Genomic DNA, 20,344 nt, shown 5'->3' on the forward strand with positions numbered 1-20,344 from the left:
CTGTTATCTTTACAGCTCTGGGGTTGTCTCTTGACAGCTTTTCTCTTCTGGCAAAAGTTTGTTGCAAAGTTGGCTGCTGAGTGCTAGTGCTGGCGGTAAACTCTGCATGCTCAGTTTTATGTTTTATTTTCAAATGCTTTATCAGATTACTGGTATTGAAAGAGCTGATTTTTGTACCTCCTCTCGATAATTTTACAGAGCAAAGTTTACACTCTGCAATCCGTCGGTTGTCCTCATTAATTTTAAAATACTTCCACACAGCTGACATTCTGCTGGTGTCTCTGTGCAGTGTGAACTGAAAGGAGTTGATAATTTGCACGACCTTGGGTGAAAAAGGCAAAATAAAAAAAATAAGCATCCATTGTTTAACTACTTTTTTATCGGGCAGTGGCACTCTCACCCCTTCCTGCCCAGGCCAATTTTCAGCTTTCAGCGCTGTCACACTTTGAGTGATATTTGCGCAATGCGCAGTCATGCTACACCGTACTTTCCTTTTTTTTGTTTTTATAATTTTTTTTTTTCACACAAATAGAGCTTATTTTGGTGGTATTCATTTTATTTAATCACTGCAGTGCCTTTTTTAAAAAAAAAAACAGAAACATGAATAAGAAGCCTTTCTTGGGTTCCAGGAAAAGGGGACAGCTGCGCCAACTAAATGAAAGATTAAATAGCATACAGCAAGCATGTCAAACTCAAAGGCTAACATGGGCCAAAAAAACAAAATTTAAGTTTATGTGGGCCGCATCAAAAAAAAAAAAAAAAATCGTACAGTTTCATAGAACAACATTGTTGTTTCATGACTGCTGACCCCCAACATCCCGTTGCCCAATAACACAAGTGAGACCTATATATATATACAAATATTAAACTTCACTATAAGACGCACCTAGGTTTTTGAGGAGGAAAATAAGAAAAAAATATTTTTAACCAAAAGTTGTGCTTTTGGTGGGCTTTGAATTAATGGTGGTCTGTGCATGACACTGTTGTGTGGGGGGATCTGTGGATGGCACTGTTATGGGGGACCTGTGGATGGCACTGTTATGGGGGACCTGTGGATGGCACTGTTATGGGGGACCTGTGGATGGCACTGTTATGGGGGACCTGTGGATGGCACTGTTATGGGGGATCTGTGGATGGCACTGTTATGGGGGATCTGTGGATGGCACTGTTATGGGGGATCTGTGGATGGCGCTGTTATGGGGGATCTGTGGATGGCACTGTTATGGGGATCTGTGGATGGTGCTGTTATGGGGGATCTGTGGATGGCGCTGTTATGGGGATTTGTGGATGGCACTGTTATGGGGATCTGTGGATGGTACTGCTATGGGGTGGGATATCTGTGGATGGCATTGTTATGGGGTGGGGGGATCTGAGGATGGCATTGTTATTTGGTGGGGGATCTGTGGATGGTGCTGTAACTTATAGGGGATCTGTGGATGTAACTGTTATGGGGAGGATCTGTGGATGACACTGCTATATGTCATCCACAGATCCCCCTCATAACAGTGTCCCCCAATACACCGGGCCCCGCCACTCACCGAAGGAAGTATTTATAAACGTGAATCCTTATCCTGTTAAGTTGAACTAACGCTGCCCTCTCCCATGTTCCCCTGTATCCCCACAGCACTTACTTAAGCTTCCATAGCAGGCAGAGCGGACGGCACCAGTAACGTACGTCACTCACTGACGTCGCGCGTCTGCTCCGCCTGCTTCATTCATAAAGTGGGCGGAGCAGGCGCTCTACGTCAGTGAGTGACGTTACTGCTGCCGTCTGCTCTGCCTGCTATGGAAGCTTAAGTAAGTGCTGTGGGGATACAGGGGGATACAGGGGAACATGGGAGAGGGCAGCGTTAGTTCAACTTAATAACAGGATAAGGATTCTGCGGAAAAAAAAAAAAGTATTCTATTTATGTATCGGGGCGGGGTATCGGCGGCTGAGTACCGCCGAGAAAACTCGGAATCGGTCCCGATACCGATACTAGTATCGGTATCGGGACAACCCTAGTAATAAATATTAAGTTTTGTTTGGCTGTTAACCATCGATGTGTTAAAGAAAAAAATTGATTAAAATGGAAAATCTGCCAAAAAAGTGAAATTTAAAAATTTGATCTCCATTTTCCTTTAATTCTTGTGAAACGCCTAAAGGGTTAACAAAGTTTGTAAAATCGGTTTTGAATACCTTGAGGGGTGTAGTTTCTACAATGGGGTCATTTATGGGGATATCCACTATGTAGGCCCCACAAAGTGACTTCAGACCTGAACTGGTCCTTAAAAAGTGGGTTTTGGCAATTTTCTTATAAATTTGAAGAATTGCTTCTAAACTTCTAAGCCTTCTAACGTCCTAAAAAAATAAAATGACATTTCCAAAATGATGCCAACATAAAGTAGACATATGGGGAATGTTAAATAATAAATATTTTATGAGGTATCACTTTCTGTTTTAAAAGCAGAGAAATTGAAATTTAGAAAATTGCAAATTTTTCAAATTTTTGGGTAAATATGGAATTTTTTCATAAATAAAGGTGAAATATTTTGACTCAAATTTATGACTATCATGAAGTACAATGTGTCACGAGAAAACAATCTCTGAATGACTTGGATAAATAAAGGCGTTCCAAAGTTATTACCACATAAAGTGATATATGTCAGTTTTGCAAAATTTGGCCTGGTCAGGAAGGGGGCAAATGGCCCAGATGGCAAGTGGTTAAGGTGAAAAATGGCTTGGTCCTGAAAGGGTTAAACTGTCAATGTGAGTAAACGCACAGTGACAGGACAGTGACAACAGCTCTCACAGTTTATTGTCACAGGTGTTGTGACCAATCACAGCTGTCCCCGTCTGATGATCGCTGTGATTGGTCAGTCAATACAGACTGACCAATCACAGCTAAAGGTGCCTATTTCAACTCCGATCTTCTCCGTTTTGTCATTACTGTGACAGTGCTGAGGAGATCGAGAGTGTGTGCTATAAAGAGATCGATAGCTATAAATACTCAGCAGTATACTCCTAATTGCTGAGGAGATCGGAGCTGCAGCCTGACATTCCCCCTCGGTGCACTAAACCCCCCTTTGCAGTGCTGAGGAGATAGGAGTTGCTCGTAATTCTCTTCTCCAGTGCTGAAGAGATCGGAGCTGTGGATTAGCCTGCCCTTCCCGCTCAGGTGCAGAGTTAATCCCTTCAGACACCCATACCCCTTCCCTAGTGCTGTGTGAATAAGGCTACTTTCACACTAGCGTTTGGGGTTCCGTTTGTGAGCTCCGTTTGAAGGCTCTCACAAGCGGCCCCGAACGGATCCGTAGAGCCCCAATGCATTCTGAGTGGATGTGGATCCGCTCAGAATGCATCAGTCTGGCTCCGCTTGCCCTCCGTTCCGCTCAGCAGGCGGACACCCGAACGCAGCTTGCAGCGTTCGGGTGTCTGCCTGGCCGTGCGGAGCCAAACGGATCCGTCCAGACTTACAATGTAAGTCAATGGGGACAGATCCGTTTGAAGTTGACACAATATGGTGCAATTTCAAACGGATCCGTCCCCCATTGACTTTCAATGTAAAGTCTGGACGGATCCGTCTGACTAACTTTCACACTTATGAAGAAAAAAGATTGGTTGGTCCAGCTTGTATTCGTGGTAATCCAAAAGGCTTTATTCAATATTCAATAAAATCCAGGTACAAGAATGCAGGTCTACATGTTTCGGGCACAATACAATCTCAGCCCTTACTCATGACAATTTCAAATACACTGCAAGGTGTTTTTATAGAGGGGAGGGAATAACTTCCTCACCTGAGGTAATTAGGGTGAGGGTCAACCACTTCCATCCACAAGTCTGCACTTAATTAAAAACATACCGAAAATTGATGTGGTTCATTAAAACAACATATTCAGAAAAATGACATATTCAGAAGAATAAAGGAACGGGGTAAAGAATATAAGAAAGGGATGAATAGTGGATGAACAATAAATTGAGGGTTAATATTGTAAGATGAGGTCAAGTCTTTTATTAAGACCATGAGGTTGGCGACTTTCTAATTGGAAAATCCAATAAGATTCTCTGTTCAAAAGCTTGCGTTTTCTGTCGCCACCTCTTAAAGGTTTTTTGACTTTTTCGATACCTTGTGCTGACATATATGAGACATCTCCACCATGTACCATGGCAAAGTGGAGACTTGCCGCAGATATATTGCGGTTCGCATCATCCAACTTTGATGTAATGTCCTTAAAACAAGTCAAAATGAGGCTCAGTAGTGTGTGTGGCCTCCACGTGCCTGTATGTCCTCCCTACAACGCCTGTGCATGCTCCTGATGAGGTGGCGGACGGTCTCCTGAGGGATCTCCTCCCAGACCTGGACTAAAGCATCTGCCAACTCCTGGACAGTCTGTGGTGCAACGTGACGTTGGTGGATAGAGCGAGACGTGATGTCCCAGATGTGCTCAATTGGATTCAGGTCTGGGGAATGGGCGGGCCAGTCCATAGCATCAATGCCTTCGTCTTGCAGGAACTGCTGACACACTCCAGCCACATGAGGTCTAGCATTGTCTTGCATTAGGAGGAACCCAGGGCCAACCGCACCAGCATATGGTCTCACAAGGGGTCTGAGGATCTCATCTCGGTACCTAATGGCAGTCAGGCTACCTCTGGCGAGCACATGGAGGGCTGTGCGGCCATCCAAAGAAATGCCACCCCACACCATTACTGACCTAATGCCAAACCGGTCATGGAGGAGGATGTTGCAGGCAGCAGAACGTTCTCCACGGCGTCTCCAGACTCTGTCACGTCTGTCACATGTGCTCAGTGTGAACCTGCTTTCATCTGTGAAGAGAACAGGGCGCCAGTGGCGAATTTGCCAATCTTGGTGTTTTCTGGCAAATGCCAAACGTCCTGCACGGTGTTGGGCGGTAAGCACAACCCCCACCTGTGGACGTCGGGCCCTCATATCACCCTCATGGAGTCTGTTTCTGACCGTTTGAGCAGACACATGCACATTTGTGGCCTGCTGGGGATCATTTTACAGGGCTCTGGCAGTGCTCCTCCTGTTCCTCCTTGCACAAAGGCGGAGGTAGCGGCCCTGCTGCTGGGTTGTTGCCCTCCTACGGCCTCCTCCACGTCTCCTGATGTATTGGCCTGTCTCCTGGTAGCGCCTCCATGCTCTGGACACTACGCTGACAGACACAGCAAACCTTCTTGCCACAGCTCGCATTGATGTGCCATCCTGGATAAGCTGCACTACCTGAGCCACTTGTGTGGGTTGTAGACTCCGTCTCATGCTACCACTAGAGTGAAAGCACTAGCAGCATTCAAAAGTGACCAAAACATCAGCCAGGAAGCATAGGAACTGAGAAGTGGTCAGGTCACCACCTGCAGAACCACTCCTTTATTGGGGGTGTCTTGCTAATTGCCTATAATTTCCACCTGTTGGCTATCCCATTTGCACAACAGCATGTGAAATTGATTGTCACTCAGTGTTGCTTCCTAAGTGGACATTTTGATTTCACAGAAGTGTGATTGACTTGGAGGTACATTGTGTTGTTTAAGTGTTCCCTTTATTTTTTTGAGCAGTGTATATATGTGTGTGTATGTATATATATATATATATATATATATATATATTGGAAAAACGAGCGGCACTCCGTTGGATGAAGAAAAGTGAACCTTGCTTGAAAAAGGCTCAAGAGCAGAGCCGAAACGTTGCACCTCTGGGTGATTAAATTGGGGTAAGAAGCCTATTCCCCTTGGGACGTGCACCCTACTTTCCACACTCATTTTTACCAGTGCCGTAATATATATATATATATATATATATATATATATATATATATATATATATATATATATATATTATGTATATGTGTGTGTTAGGTAGATCTATATACATATATACACATAAACACGCATGTAGACATAGAGCGTGAAAACACCTTCCTGCGCTGATTTTTCAAGCGCTGTTGTAAAAAAAAAATTGTAAAATATAGATATTAGTATTGTAGGCTAGCTTTATATATATATATAAAGAAACCACTGGCAGCACCACCCTGAGAAGTATGGAAAAATAGACGGGTGCAATGTCCAAGTACGGTAAAAGGTGCTTACCCACTTATAGAAGACAAAAATCGGACTGCACTCCAAGCGTATCTTCAAAAAATGTGTTTTATTCACCCATTTGGTGGCAAAAGCGACGTTTCGGCTCAAGCATGAGCCTTTCTCAAGCTTGAGCCGAAACGTCGCTTTTGCCACCAAATGGGTGAATAAAACACATTTTTTGAAGATACGCTTGGAGTGCAGTCCGATTTTTGTCTTCTATCTATATATATATATATATATATATTTAGCAGAAGGACCCGACTTCGCACAAGTATATTTCGTTTCATGTTTTCGTGTGTCGTAAAAAGATATCAACAGTATTCCCCATAACAGTGAACTCTACACAGTGCCCGCCCCTTTGACAGTGATCTACACAGTGCCCGCCCCTTTGACAGTGATCTACACAGTGCCCGTCCTTTTAACAGTGACCTCCACAGTGATTGACCCTTTAAGACTGAGGACCCATTTAACAGTCACTTTCATAGTGCCCACCCCTTTAACAGGGACATTCATAGCGCTCGCCCCTTTAATAAGTGATCTCCACAGTGCCCGCCCATTTAATAACAGTGAGCTTCACAGTGCCCACCCCTTTAATAACAGTGACCTTCATAGTGGCCGACTGTCACGGCTGAGGATGGGGAAAACCCACAGCCGTGCGATGACTGAAGATGATGGTCGCTGCTAGGCCAGGACAGGAATCAGGGAGCAGGTCACCTCCTATTACGTCCCTAGTTCTGACCTTGACTCCTAGCTGTATGAGCCGACCCTGATGGTAGGAGGGCTCATACTCCGGAACCTTGGGGTCCCTACTAGCCCTCAGGGTGGCCCTGAACTAGGATCAGGGTAAGATGACCTGTTCCTCCTAGATGCGGACGAACAGGAGTCTCACAGGCCAAGCTGCAAGGAAGGGGAAACAAATACAACTTATAAATATGGCAGGTGAACTAAAGCAGTTCCAAATCTGCCTGCCACAGCCACGCTGACTGGAACCCGTGCATAACTACTGCTGTCCACAAACATATGAAGGACACAGAACACAACACATATCACACAGGTAACCAGGACATCCATAGTTGCAATAAACCGAAAGACCATAAAGACATCTTCAAACATCAGACATAAAGTTTATGACCACAAGGGTGGCCCTCACTGGCAGATGGTATATAACCAGAAGGATGCCTCCAGCTAACCATGGCTGAAGTACCCCTCAGATACAGGCATCCAGCGGAAGCTAAATAGCCCAAGTGGCCACACCCACACACACACCCAGTGTTCACACACTAAGAAGGGAGTTAACCCTTCCTACACCAGGCAAGGGAAAAAGCCACTTAAAGGGGAAGTGTACAATAAACAATTACACTGCAGCTGTTACCGCAGGCAACGACATGCGTGGCAACCATGTCCTGGGAGTCAGCCAGAAGGCCGAGACACTGCCACCACATGTACACAATACAACACGTTGCCACGGGCAGCCACAAGTGAAGGGAAGTGTCACAGTGCACACCTACATAAACCTTGTGCACACCAGACATACAAAGTGCATACATACACACACACCCAACCAGGTTTGACAGCAAGCTGCCTAGCAACCGCTCAGGCTGCTATACTGCCAAGTACAATCATGTTGCCAGCGGCAACTACACGTGAGGCAACATATTAACAGCACTCACCAGTGGTTGAACAATAAAACCAAAACCGCAGGCAACAGCATGCGGATCAGGAGTCACGACCATAAACATGGACGTGACACCTCCCCTTTAACAGTGACCTCCACAGTGCCCGCCCGTTTTAACAGTGATCTTCATAGTGGCCGCCCCTTTGGCAGTGACCTCCACAGTGCCTGCCCCTTTTAACAGTGATCTCCACAGTGCCCGCCCCTTTAACCGTGACCGCCTTTTTAACAATGATCTTCACAGTGCCCACCCATTTAACAGTGACCTCCACAGGGCCCTACCCGTTTAATGCTAGGGCTACACGACGACATGTGTTGTGCGACTTTTTGTCTCCACAATTTTTATAATGATAGGCTATGGTGTCGCACTGCGACATGTTGCGACTGCGACACGACAGTTGCAAAAAAATCCATCCAAGATGGATGCATGTAGCAGCGTTGTTGTGCCCTATGTGTCATTCGACTTGGGTTGGCCAGGTTATTATGGAAACCTGGAGTAAAGCTATGTGTATGTGGAGAGTAAGGGCCTGCGAGCTACTATTGGCTGATAAGGGACACGTGACCGTGTGTATGGCAGTTGGCATATGAATAGAAAGACTTACAGGCTTGTATTGGCTAATGCACGTCCTAGAGAGCCGAGACCCCCACAATATTTATTTCCAGGTAGCAAGGGATGTGTATACCAAGTTTCGTTGAAATGGATGGTTGCATTTTCGCAGAACATACACACACACATACATACATACATACATACATACATACATACATACACACACACACACACATATATACGTTATATATATATATAGATATAGGGCGGCCACTGTAAAAGTCACTGTTAAAGGGGCGGCCACTGTGAAAGTCACTGTTAAAGGGGCGGCCACTGTGAAAGTCACTGTTAAAAGGGTGGTCAATGCTAAAGGAGCGGTAACTGTTAAAGGGGTGGGCACTGTGGAGGTCACTGTTAAAGGGGCAGGCAGTGTTAAAGGAGCGGGCACTGTGGAGGTCATTGTAAAGGGGCGGGTACTGTAGAGGTCACTGTTATGGGGGAAACTGTCTATCTTTTTACGACACACGGAAACATAAAATGAAATAGATGAAATATACCCGTGCGAAGCCGGGTCCTTCTGCTAGTCTCTTTTATATATATAAAAATTAGTTTCTGTCTGTCCGTCTAGACGTTCTTTATGCGTGACCAAATGACTGGACTGATCTTCGCCAAATTTGGCACACAGGTACATCAGGTGTCCGGGAAGGTTTTAGTCTGGGTCTCAGCTCTCTAGGACATACCGTTACTGAGATAGTCCCCAAAAATGAATCCCCCACCCCAAATACAATCCTGCAATTCTTTCTCTTCAAATCCCAACTGCCATAAACACAGTTTTACTCCAGGTTTCCATAACAACCCAGCCATATTTCTTTACTGCCGAAAGGGGCAGTCACAGTTAAAGGGGCGGTCACTGTGAAAGTCACAGTTAAAGGGGCGGTCATAGTTAAATGGGCGGTCACAGTGAAAGTCACTGTTAAAGGGGCGGTCACTGTGAAAGTCACAGTTAAAGGGGCAGCCACTGTGAAAGTCACAGTTAAAGGGGCAGCCACTGTGAAAGTCACAGTTAAAGGGGCGGCCACTGTGAAAGTCACAGTTAAAGGGGCGGCCACTGTGAAAGTCACAGTTAAAGGGGCGGCCACTGTGAAAGTCACAGTTAAAGGGGCGGCCACTGTGAAAGTCAATGTTAAAGGGGCGGTCAGTGTGAAAGTCACTGTTAAAGGGGCGGCAACTGTGAAAGTCACTGTTAAAGGGGCGGCAACTGTGAAAGTCACTGTTAAAGGGGCGGCAACTGTGAAAGTCACTGTTATTTGTGAAACTGTTGATATTTTTTTACAACACACGGAAACATAAAATGAAATAGATTAAATATACCGGGTCCTTCTGCTAGTCTCTTATATATAAAAAAAATGAATTTCTGTCTGTCTGGACGTTCTTTATGCGTGACCAAACGACTGGACCGGTCTTCACCAAATTTGGCACACAGGTACATCAGGTGTTAGGGAATGTGTCAGCTCTCTAGGATGTACCGTTCCTGAGATATTCCCCAAAAATTTGCCCCCCCCCATACAAGCCTGCAAGTCTTTCTCTTCAAATCCCAACTGCCATAAACATAGTTTTATTCCAGGTTTCCATAACAACCCAGCCATTTTTCTTTACTGCTTAAAGGGACGGGTACTGTGGAGATCACAGATTTTAAAGGGTCGGGCACTATGAAAGTCACTGTTAAAGGGGCGGCAACTGTGAAAGTCACTGTTAAAGGGGCGGTCACTGTGAAGGTCCCTGTTAAAGGGGCAGCCACTGTGGAGGTCATTGTTAAAGGGGCGGGTACTGTTTAGATCACTGTTATGGGGGAAACTGTTGATATCTTTTTATGACACACGGAAACGTAAAATGAAATAGATGAAATATACCCGTGCGAAGCCGTGTCCTTTTGCTAGTATCTTATATATATAAAAATGAGTTTTTGTCTGTCTAGACGTCTGTTTGTCTGTCTGGACGTTCTTTATGCACGACCAAACGACTGGACCGATCTTCACCAAATTTGGCACACAGGTACATCAGATGTCCAGGAAGGTTTTAGACCGGGTCTCGGCTCTCTAGGACATACTGTTTCTGAGATATTCCCAAGAAATTATCTGCATTAGCCAATACAAGCTTGTAAGTGTTTCTCTTCATATGCCATACACACGGTCACATGTCCCTTATCAGCCAATAGGTCACAGTTAAGCGGGCGGTCACTGTTAAAGGGGCGGGCACTGTGGAGGTCACTGTTAAGGGGGCGGGCACTATTAAGGGGGTGGGCATTGTGGAGGTCACTGTTAAAGGGACGGGCACTGTGGAGGGAACTGTTAAATGGGCGGGCACTGTGGAGTTCACTGTTAAAGGGGTAGTCAATGTTAACTTCTTAAAGGGAACCTGTCATATGGATATTTGATTATAATCTAACTAATTATATACAATCATTAACTACTAAAAAGTACCTTAGATGTATTCACTTACTGGTGTGACAGATGGTTATCTCATAATATACACACAAAGATGCCGCATGCTAATGAGCTGATTTGAGTCCGGCGTGATGTCATTGAGTCCAGCGTATATTTAATTCAGAGCTATAGCCACTCCCCTGCCCACCTGCTGCTGATTCATATGGAAACAAACTGTCATTCAGCAGCAGGTGGGCGGGGAGAGTCAGGAGCTCATGAATATTCATGACTCATCGTTATCAGCTGGAGCTTTTCAATACAAGATGTTTTCAGATTGACTGGGTCAATTAAAGAAAGTGACCCAGCATTGTGCTAAGAGAATCAGTCACTTATTTATGTTGCCCTTAGTTAGGACACCATAAAACTGGTGACAGGTTCCCTTTAAGGACCGGGTTCAACCGCTTCCCTGCTCAGACATCTCCACTGCGCCTGCGCGATGACGTCATAGTGATCCGAGGAACAGGCGCAGTGGTGATGTCTGAGCAGGGAAGCGGTCAGACATTCACTGCGCATGCGCCGAATACATACGCTCACAGGGAGGATCGCATTCAGGAGGAGATGGGTGGGCTGGAGGGACGCGCTGGGCGGCGGCAGTTTGTGAAGGTAGACCGAGCCTCTAGGTGCTAATGACGCCCCCATAGCACCTAGAGGCTCATTAGCATATTAATAAAAGTTCTTTTTTTTAGCGAAACGGCTGCCCCGAAAGCAATTATATTAGGATGGTTTGGCAGAGCAGACACTAGCGGATCGCTAGTGTCTGACAGCTAATTATGTGAAACGAAGTGGTAGAAACCCTTTAAGGACCAGGCCATTTTTTGCAAATCTGACCAGTGTCACTTTATGTGGTGATAACTTTAAAACGCTTTGACTTATCCAGGCCATTCTGAGACCGTTTTTTCGTCACATATTGTACTTCATGACACTGGTAAAATGTAGTAAAAAAAATTACATTTTTATTTATTAAAAAAGACCAAATTTACCAATAATTTGGAAAAATTAGCAGATTTCCAAGTTTCAATTTCTTTACTCCTATAATACATAGTAAAACCTACAAAAATAGTTATTACTTTACATTCCCCATGTGTCTATTTCATGTTTGGATCATTTTGGGAATGACATTTTATTTTTTGTGGTCGTTTTAGAAAGCTTAGAAGTTTAGAAACAAATCTTGAAATTTTTCAGAAATTTTTAAAAACCCACTATTTAAGGACCAGTTCAGGTCTGAAGTCACTTTGTGAGGCTTACATAATAGAAACCACCGAAAAATGACCCCATTCTAGAAACTAAAAACCCTTAAGGTATCCAAAACTGATTTCACAAACGTCGTTAACCCTTTAGGTGTTCCACAAGAGTTAATGGCAAATGGAGATAAAATTTCAGATTTTCAATTTTTGGGCAAATTTTCCATTTTAATCAATTTTTTCCAGTAACAAAGCAAGGGTTAACAGCCAAACAAAACTCAATATTTATTGCCTTGATTCTGTAGTTTGCATAAACACCCCATATGTGGCCATAAACTACTCTTCGGGCACACTGTAGTGCATAGAGGGAAAGGTGCGCCGTGTGGTTTTTGGAAGGCAGATTTTGCTGGACTGGTTTATTTACACCATGTCCCATTTGAAGCCCCCCTGATGCGCCACTAGAGTAGAAACTCCATAAAACTGACCCCATTTTGGAAACTACGGGATAAGGTGGCAGTTTTGTTGGGACTATTCTTAGGGTACATATGAATTTTGGTTGCTCTATATTACATTTTATGAGGCAAGGTTACCAAAAATAGAAATTCTGAAATTTCATCTCCCTTTTCCATAAACTGTTGAGGAACACCTAAAGGGTTAATAAAGTTTGTAAAATCAGTTTTGAATACCAAATGGGGTCACTTTTATGGAGTTTTTGGACATGGTGCAAAAAAAAAAAAGGCCATCAAAATCTGCCTTCCAGAAACCATACGGCGTTCCTTTCCTTCTGCGCCCTACCGTTTGGTCATACAGCAGTTTACGACCACATATGGGGTGTTTCTGTAAACTGCAGAATCAGGGTAATTAATATGAAGTTTTGTTTGGCTGTTAACCCTTGCTTTGTTACTGGAAAAAACGGTTTAAAATGGAAAATTTGCCCAAAAATAGCTGTTTTGGCACCATTTAAAAAAAATTTTTGGACCGTGTACATCTGAGGGGTTAGGTCATGGAGTATTTTTATAGAGTAGCTTCTTACGGATGCGGAAATACCTAATATGTCTACTTTTTTATTTATATATTTAGGTTTTACACTATATTATCCTTTTATAAACAAAAAAAAAAACATTTTAGTGTCTCCATAGTCTGAGACATTTAATTTTTTTTGTTTTTAGCTGATTATCTTAGGTAGGGGCTCGATTTTTGCGGGATGAGAGGACGGTTTTATTGGCACTATTTTGGGGGGCATATGACTGTTTGATCGCTTGCTATTACACTTTTTATGATGTAAGGTGACAAAAAAAATACCTTTTTTTTGCACCGTTTTTATTTTATTTTTTTGACCGTGTTCATCTGAGGGGTTAGGTCATGGGGTATTTTTATTGAGCAGATTCTTACGGTCGCGGCGATACCTAATATGTCTACTTTATTCATTTATTTTAGTTTAGTGTCTCAAGTCTGAGAACCATAGTTTTTTTTCCGATTGTCAGTTGCTAAATGGAATTAAAATTGGGGAAGGGGATTATAAATTTAGTACTCCATGGAAGTGTGGTACTCCCTGAAGCAACCGTCAATGCAGAGGCCCGGATGATCGGGGCACGTGTCACACTGAGTGGTGGTGTTCTTCCGTATCCCCCTCCTGTGACACACTCTGCACTTTTTTTGGGACTGTCCCTTCTTTCCAGTATGGCGGACCACACCTGGAAAGTGTTGGCCAGGGATGATCCAGGCGCCTCCAGTTCCCGAGGTACTCCGGCCTGCTCTTTCCTGGTCAGAAAAGATCAGGGCCTTGAGGACTGCCTCATAGAACTGCACCAAAGAGTTGTACAAGGCAACCTGTACCAAGTAGACCACAACTTTTTTGTACCATGCCCGGGTTTTGCGCATGGCATTATATGGCTTGAGGACTTGATCAGAGAGATCAACTCCTCCAATATACCGATTGTAGTCGACGATACAATTGGGCTTGAGGACCGTTGCCGCGTTACCTCGCACAGGGACAGGGGTGATGCCGTTACCGTGAATTGTGAACAGTACAAGGACATCCCTCTTGTCCTTATATCTGACCCGCAACAGGTTTCCACTGGTAAGGGCACTGGAACAAGGGGATACTAGTATAAAAGTTATCCACGTACAGGTGGTAACCTTTATCTAGCAGTGTGTGCATAAGGTCCCACGCAAGTTTCCCGCTAACACCCGGAGTGGGGGGGACATTCTGGGGGTTGAATATGGGAATCTCGCCCCTCGTACACACCCTGAGGTACTCTCACAAAGTTTGTACAGCTTCACGCCATACCTCGCCCGCTTAGAGGGAACATACTGGCGGAAAATGAGTCTCCCCTTGAAAGCAATGAGAGACTCTTCAACAGCGACTTCCCTTCCAGGTACATAGGCCTCCAAAAATTTGGCCCCAAAGTGATCGATGACCGGCCTGATTTTGTACAGGCGGTCATAGGCAGGATCACCTTGGGGGGGCATGCTGCATTATCTGCATAATGCAGGCATTTCCGGATGGCCTCAAACCGGGTACGTGTCATGGCCGTACTGTAAAGTGTGGTCGGGTAGAGGACGTCCCCACTCCAGTAATGCCTGACACTGGGTTTTTTGACTAGGCCCATATGCCGCACGAGGCCCCAAAACGTCCTCATCTCGGCTGCACTGACCGGAGTCCAGCCACCGGCCCTAGCCAAAAAGGAACCTGGGTGTTGAGCAATGAACTGTTGGGCGTACAGGTTCGTTTGACTAAAATTGTCATATTCAGTGAAGCGCGATCATCCGCCCACCCTCTCTCTCAGGATGGCCGAGCGGTTAGCAGAGGGTTTTGCTCATTGCTGACACTCTGCATGAAACGGCTGACATCTGTGCTTAGGGACCGCTGTATGGAAGGGGTTAACAGGGAGGGAGCTCCCTCCCCCTCTCATCAGGGGCTGCTGTGCTCCCTCCCCATCACCCGCTGCTCTGTTGTGGCAACGGGTGATGGTTACCATGGCAACCGGACGCCTTCACAGGCTTCTGGTTTGCCATGGTAAGGCAGAAGTCTGATCAGACGAAGTGTAAAGTGAAAATACAGTACAGTATATAGTGTACTGTATTGTATTTTACAGACATCAGACCCACTGGATCTTCAAGAAGTGGGTCTGGGTCAAATTTTTTTTTAAAAAAAGTGAAAAAAAAAACAAACACATTTATTACTGATTAAAATAAAACGGTCATGTTACTTTCCCCGCACGGTGAAAGCCATAATTTTTTTTTTTAATAAAAACTATGATGAAATTGAAATTTTGCCCACCTTACTTCCCAAAAAAGGTAATAAAAGTGAGCAAAAAATGAGCCCCTACATGAGACAATCGACCAAAAAGCTAAAAGAAAATATGGCTCTCAGACTATGGAGACACTAAGACAGGATTTTTTTTTGTTTCAAAAATGAAATCATTGTGTAAAACTTACATAAATAAAAAAAAAAAAGGAGACAAATTAGGTATCACCGCGTCTGTAATAACCTGCTCTATATAAAAATATCACCTGACCGAACCCCCTCAGATGAATACCGAAAAAAAAAAAAAAAGTGTAAAAAAAAGCAATTTTTTGCCACCTTACATCATAAAAAGTGTAATAGCAAGCAATCAAAAAGTCATACGCACACCGAAATAGTGCCAATCAAACCGTCATCTCATCCCGAAAAAAATGAGCCCCTACACAAGACAGTCGCCCAAAAAATAAATAAAAATATGGCTCTCAGAATGTAGAGACACTAAAGAATAATTTTTTTTTTATGCATTATGTAAAACTGAAACAAACAACCCAAAAAAGTAGTCCAATTTGGTATTGTTGCGTCCGTGACAACCTGCTCTATAAAAATACCACATGATCTAACCTGTCAGATGAATGTTGTAAATAACAAAAAATAAAAACGGTGCCAAAACAGCTATTTCTTGTTACCTTGCCTCACAAAAAGTGTAATATAGAGCAACCAAAAATCATATGTACTCTAAAATAGTACCAACAAAACTGCCACCCTATCCCGTAGTTTCCAAAATGGGGTAACTTTTTTGGAGTTTCTATGGGTGCATCAGGGGGGCTTCAAATGGGACATGGTGTAAAAAAAAAAATGTCCAGCAAAATTTGCCTTCCAAAAACCGTATGGCATTCCTTTCCTTCTGTGCCCTGTCGTGTGCCCGTACAGCAGTTTACGACCACATATGGGGTGTTTCTGTAAACTACAGAATCAGGGCCATAAATATTGAGTTTTGTTTGGCTGTTAACCCTTGCTTTATAACTGGAAAAAATTCATTCAAATGGAAAATCTGCAAAAAAAAGTGAAATTTTGAAATGTTATCTCTATTTTCCATTAATTCTTTCTTTATTTTTGGGTGGTTTCTATTGTGTAAGCCTCACAAGGTGACTTCAGACCTGAACTGGTCCTGAAAAAGTGGGTTTTAGAAATTTTCAGAAAAATTTCAAGATTTGCTTCTAAACTTCTAAGCCTTCTAACGTCACCAAAAAAATAAAATGTCATTCACAAAATGATCCAAACATATGACCTGTCCTATTTTTTGGACGGACAACGGTTCACGGACCCATTCAAGTCAATGGGTCCGTGAAAGAACACGGATGCACACAAGATTGGCATCCGAGTCCGTGATCCGTGGCCGTAGGTTACTTTCATACAGACGGATCCGAAGATCCGTCTGCATAAAAGCTTTTTCAGAGATGAGTTTTCACTTTGTGAAAACTCAAATCCGACAGTATATTCTAACACAGAGGCGTTCCCATAGTATGGGGACGCTTCTAGTTAGAATATACTAAGAACTGTGTACATGACTGCCCCCTGCTGCCTGGCAGCACCCGATCTCTTACAGGGGGTTGTGATCCGCACAATTAACCCCTCAGGTGCTGCACCTGAGGGGTTAATTGTGCATATCATAGCCCCCTATAAGAGATCAGGGGCTGCCAGGCAGCAGGGGGCAGACCCCCCTCCCTCCCCAGTTTGAATATCATTGGTGGCCAGTGTGCGCCCCCCCCCCCCCCTATTGTAATATCATTGGTGGCCAGTGTGCGGCCTCTCCCGCCCCCCCCTCCCTCTATTGTAATATCATTGGTGGCCAGTGTGAGGCCCCCCCTCTATTGTATTAATATCATTGGTGGCCAGTGTGCCTCCCCCCCCCCCCCCCCCCCCCTTCCCGATCATTGGTGGCAGCGGAGAGTTCCGATCGGAGTACCAGTTTAATCGTCTGGGGCTCCGATCGGTAACCATGGCAACCAGGACGCTACTGCAGGCCTGGTTGCCATGGTTACTTAGCAATATTACAATATTAGAAGCATCATACTTACCTGCTGCGCTGTCTGTGAGCGGCCGGGAGCTCCTCCTACTGGTAAGTGACAGATCATTAAGCAATGCGCCGCACAGACCTGTCACTTACCAGTAGGAGGAGTTCCCGGCCGGACACAGACAGCGCAGCAGCCAGCAGGTAAGTATGATGCTTCTAATATTGTAATATTGCTAAGTAACCATGGCAACCAGGCCTGCAGTAGCGTCCTGGTTGCCATGGTTACCGATCGGAGCCCCAGAGCGATTAAACTGGGACTCCGATCGGAACTCTCCGCTGCCACCAATGATCGGGGGGGGGGGGGGGAGGGGAGGGGAGGCACACTGGCCACCAATGATATTAATACAATAGAGGGGGGGCCTCACACTGGCCACCAATGATATTACAATAGAGGGAGGGGGGGGGCGGGAGAGGCCGCACACTGGCCACCAATGATATTACAATAGGGGGGGCGGGGGGGGGGCGCACACTGGCCACCAATGATATTACAATAGAGGGAGGGGGGGGCGGGGGAGGCCGCACACTGGCCACCAATGATATTCAAACTGGGGAGGGAGGGGGGTCTGCTGCCTGGCAGCCCCTGATCTCTTACAGGGGCCTATGATACGCACAATTAACCCCTTCAGGTGCGGCACCTGAAGGGTTAATTGTGCTGATCACAGCCCCCTGTAAGAGATCAGGTGCCTCTGTGTTAGAATATACTGTCGGATATGAGTTTCACGATGTAACTCAAATCCGATGGTATATTCTAACATAGAGGCGTTCGCATGGTGATGGGGACGCTTTATGTTAAAATATACCATTGGATTGGAGAAAACTCTGATCCTATGGTATATTAACTCCTGACTTTACATTGAAAGTCAATGGGGGACGGATCCGTTGGAAATTGCACCATATTGTGTCAACGTCAAACGGATCCGTCCCCATTGACTTGCATTGTAATTCAGGACGGATCCGTTTGGCTCCGCACGGCCAGGCGGACACCAAAAAGACTTTTTTTTTCATGTCCATGGATCCTCCAAAATTCAAGGAAGACCCACGGACGAAAAAACGGTCACGGATCACGGGCCAACGGAACCCCGTTTTGCGGACCGTGAAAAAAAACCGGTTGTGTGCATGAGGCCTAAGCCCCACAAAGTGACTTCAAACTAAATTGGTCCTTTTAAAAAGTGGGTTTTGGAAATTTTTGGGAACATTTTTAAAATGGGTTGTAAAAAGCCTTCTAACGTTCTAAAAAATTAAATAACATTTTCAAAATGATGCCAGCATAAAGTAGACATATGGGAAATGTTAAGTCAGAACTATCCGTCTTAAAAGCCGAGAAATTAAAATTTTGAAAAATGCTATTTTTTCTAAATGTTCTGGAAATGTGAAACATATTGACACAAATTAACCACTATTTTGAAGTACAATGTGTCACGAAAAAACAATTTCAGAATGGCCTGGATAAGTAAGAGTGCTGCAAAGTTATTACCTCATAAATTGACACATGTCAGATTTGCAAAAAATTGCCAGGTCCTTAAGGTGTTAAGCGCTTTAGAATCACTACTTTTGTACACCGATGACGTGTCAGCAGTGTACATGTGTAGGGATTTTCTGTACTGTGGAATAGGGCCACAGCAAGCGGGTCACCACTCCTGCCTGTGCCCCTTGATCTTGGCAAAATCCTGGTACAGCACTTATCGATGCGCCATGCCCAGATTTAGCTTCACTTAGGCTACTTTCACACTAGCGTTTTTTGCGGACCCGTTATGGATCTGCAAAAACGCTTCCGTTACAATAATACAACCGCATGCATCTGTCATGAACAGATCCGGTTGTAGTATGTCTTCTATAGCCATGACTAATCCGTCTTGAACACCATTGAAAGTCAATGGGAGACGGATCCGTTTTCTATTGTGCCAGATTGTGTCAGAGAAAACGGACCTTCCCCATTGACTTAAATTGTGTGCCAGGACGGATCCGTTTTGGTGTCCGCCTCCAGAGCAGAATGGAGACTGATCGGAGGCAAAACTGATGCATTCTGAGCGGATCCTTTTCCATACAGAATGCATTAGGGCAAAACTTATCTGTTTTGGATCTCTGAATGCATCTCACAAATGGAAAGCCAAAACGCTTGCGTGAAAGTAGCCTTACTTGAAAGCTCTGAATAACACATTGTTAAAGGAGAACTTTCAGCTGCACAGAGCAGGCTCTTGCTTCGTGCAGCTGAAAGCTGTTCTGTAAATGTGCTATTCAGGACTTTGAAGTAAGTGGAGCAGGCTCAGGCAGGAGCCTGCTTTGCTCAGCTAAATCCTGGCATATCGCATCGGTAAGTGCTGTGCCAAGATCAGCGGACCTAGGCAGGAGTGGCGACCCGTACAGTGCTTGCTGCGGCCCCATTCCACAGTACAGTGGAATCTGTACAAATGTAGCGATTCTACAGGGCTCCAGATGGCGACCAAAATGGTCGCCAATGCGACTTAGAATTGCTAAATGGCGACAAGACTTTGTAGTCGTATCGCCATTTGCGCCTAGACCCTCCGCTGCTCTGCCGCTTTCACACTAAACTGACAGCGCGTGCCATGTTCTTCTCAACAGCACAGGGGAGAAGGAGGCAGTCCCTCCCCCCTGTACCGCTGCTGCCACCAATGGGCTGATAGAAGCAAGGAGGAGGGGAGGGGCTGTGGCCACTGCACCACCAATGAATATAGTTTATGCCTGAATACAAACGCAGGCTGGGGGTGCCGGCCATATCCCATACCCGGCATCCAGCCTCTATGACTGCGCGCTGCGATCCGCCGCTATTAACCCCTCCTCCGCACCTTTAAATCACCCCCTTGCCCAATTTTACATATAAAATATATAAACCATTAAAAAAATGACATATCGCTACGCCCGAAAAAGTGCGAACTATTTAAATATTTAAAAATATCTCCTATGCGGTGAACGCCATAACAGAAAATTTTTTAAAAAACCGTGCAATTTGCCATTTTTTTTGTCACCTTGTCCCGACAAAAATTAGGTTAGGACTGTTCTATTATGGTCCAGACGTTCCATAAAATCTGGAATGTACACAGGTTTT

General features: G+C 44.7%; 1 protein-coding gene across 1 annotated transcript in view; it reads left to right on the forward strand.

The window, feature by feature from the left end:
• Window positions 1-20,344, forward strand: part of SYNRG (synergin gamma) — a 303,838-nt gene that overhangs the window by 74,719 nt on the left and 208,775 nt on the right.

The sequence above is a fragment of the Bufo bufo genome, chromosome 3 (assembly GCF_905171765.1).
Source record: "Bufo bufo chromosome 3, aBufBuf1.1, whole genome shotgun sequence".
Taxonomy (NCBI): Eukaryota; Metazoa; Chordata; class Amphibia; order Anura; family Bufonidae; genus Bufo; species Bufo bufo.